The sequence below is a fragment of the Carya illinoinensis genome, chromosome 2, assembly GCF_018687715.1.
Source record: "Carya illinoinensis cultivar Pawnee chromosome 2, C.illinoinensisPawnee_v1, whole genome shotgun sequence".
NCBI classification, from domain to species: domain Eukaryota; kingdom Viridiplantae; phylum Streptophyta; class Magnoliopsida; order Fagales; family Juglandaceae; genus Carya; species Carya illinoinensis.
Window position 1 is genome coordinate 15,272,927 of NC_056753.1, and position 2,884 is coordinate 15,275,810.

Here is a 2,884-nt window from a genome sequence, read left to right on the forward strand (position 1 = left end):
TTGTAGTGTTCTGATAATTTTTTGATTTTGAAGATTTCTGGTACTTTTTGCTACTTGCACAAAAAAAAAAGGTTCTTTCTTTACTTTATTTATTCATTAACATCGTCCAGTGTATCAATGCTAGAATATGATGTAAATTCTGTTTCACTTGTAGTACTCTGTTGATTTACAAATTATGACTTTCTATCACACAATGAGATATGGTTTTTGATCTTTCTTTTTTGGATGTGGTGCTAATTGATAAAACTAACCTTATGAAAGAATTTAGTAATTGGCATGCTTTAATATAATTGGAATTGTATTGGCCTATTTTATGCTTTGCGTGAAGTTTGTAGAAAAGGATGAAATATAAGGAAATGCTATTTCAACTTAAGAATTACCGTATGTTCTTTATGTTATATTTTCATCATGTAGTCCCTCATAGCTGGCTTCGTTGATCTCATCTTCATAGGCAATGAGTATTAGTGGTGGGAGGTGGAGGAGAAGTAGAGTTTGTTGCAATTCAGCTTTCAGTAGCTGCAAGGTGTCATGTTATGTCTACTTGTGGAAGTCAAAGTATTGGTCGAGTATTGGCAGTTGGTGCAGAGCAGGTAGTTGACTACATTACTGAGGTCATATCTTCTCAGATACAGCTACTCCAGTTAGTGATTTCATTTGATCTTGTGGACAAAGACTGATAGGTTTTTTATTGCCAATTTACAAGACCTTGAATTGGCAATAAAAGGGAAGTTTGATGTTGTTTTGGACACCATTGGTGCACCGAAGATAGGAATTAGTATAAACTTTTTGAAGAAAAGTCTATCCCAACGATTGAAAAAATCTCTGGGAATGGATCTATCCCACCGATCATTGCAACTAAGTTTTCAGTGTTGAAATCTCAGTTGTAGCAATTCAAAAATTGTTGGGAATGTATCTGTGCCAGCAATTATTGGATTGCTACAAATACTAAATCAAGTTTTTAAAAGTCTATCGCGTCGCTCTTTCTTTGCCGCTATTGAATAGTCATATTCATTTTCAGGTTTTCCACATTTCTGTGAATTTTTCTAAAGTTAACATGGAAGAAAAATTTCTGCAAATTAACAAATGACATTCATTCTCATCATTCAAATGTGCTTGATTTTTTCAACTAATCCATCAACAAATATAGCTGAGACCATTTGCATCTAATTCAATAATTTTTTCAAGCATCAATTCATCCAAATTCATATGTATTTATACACTGGGCTAGTGCATTATACTCATATCAAGTACAAACTGAGCTACTACTTAAATAATGGATAAACATCACTAGTTTAACAGAGTTGAGGATTTTAATACCACTAAAACCATTGCTAGCAAGTTCTGCACCTCTATTTAAGTGGGGCTTTTCAACGGCACCGACACCCACAGTTCAACATATCACCTTTCATCGAGAAAGGTGTCAAACTCAAAAATTCATCTCACATTACTGCTACTCAGCCCAAGCTTGAATGGCCATATCACCCTGATGATCAAAATCTCTTGTCTTTTGCATAAGGTGAGAACATCCATGCTTGAGATGCCTGATGTAAGACTAGTGAAATGGCTAATTATTACTAAAGCAGGTGAATTGCTTTAGAAAGACATGAAGGTTCAATTTTATTTTTTATTTTTTTTGTTTGAATGAAAGACAAAGTAAAGACTAGAAATTTTCAATATCTTGCATGCTTAGTGGTGCATTGAATTGAAGCTAGCATTGAACAAGAACATTTCAAGTTGAGATTTTCAAGAATTATTTCTACTTTTTTCTTGGGATTGCATAAAGGACTATGCACTAGCCCAATATTTTGTTATGAGTATAAATACATATTTATTCATCCAAATAAATATTTTTTCTTGGGATTGCATAAAGGATTGTGCTCTAGGGCACCCCCTGCCCCAATTTCTATAGGTCATTAGCCAAAAATTTTTAAGTACACTTGGTATATTTAGGGAAATAGACATATCATACTATATGGAAAGTCTAGAATCTCTCATTTGAAGAAATAATCAAATGAAAAATTCTCCAAGTTTTGTTTGTATATATATATTAGTTATGTAATAATTTCTCCCCAAGGGTGACTCAATTTCATAGTGGAAACAGAAGCTTTAAAGGTTGGGGAGATATTTCAACCTTTAAAGCTTTAAATATTTCAACAATTATATATGTGTATATATATATTAGTTGTATAATAATTTCTCCACAAGGATGACTCAATTTCATAGTGGAAACAGAAGCTTTGAAGGTTGGGGGAGATCAGGTGTGTGGAGAAGTAGTAGAAGAAATCTAGAAGTGAGAGTTTTTATGGGCTAGCACTTGAAAGCACCTTGGGGTTTGACAGAACTAGAACAATAAACATTTCCCAACACACAAACGGTAGGCGGGTCAAGTAGCTTTGGTGGTCACAAGACCAATAAAGTGGAGTTTTCAGTAGATTTGAAGCGTGGTCAGTTGGGTAATTCGGCCAATGAGCTACTAAATAAATGGAAGGAGCTCGAAGTCTCAAAAATATCATCTCCAGCTTTTGGGTCCTCAAAGAGAGAAAGAGCAGCTAACAATTGTGGCCCAGATGTGCGACCCAAAAACTAATCATACTCATACTTTGATAGCTAATCAGCTCTGGAGTTAGGTTGGAGCTCGTTGACGGTGATGTAGTATCTTGAAAAGTGGCTTAATTAGCGGACCCAGATGGTCTACGATGTAAGATCCCAACAATAGTCCACTGAGTGGTTAGTGCGAGCATAGTGAGTGCACTTACGAGATTCACGACCTCGAGTGCGATTATCTCTGGTATCATATCCCCCACTTGCACCCCCACAAGCACCTCTACAACTTTGGCCTTCACACCCACTAGGGCTACATAGGAGGCAACTAAAGCAAATCTCT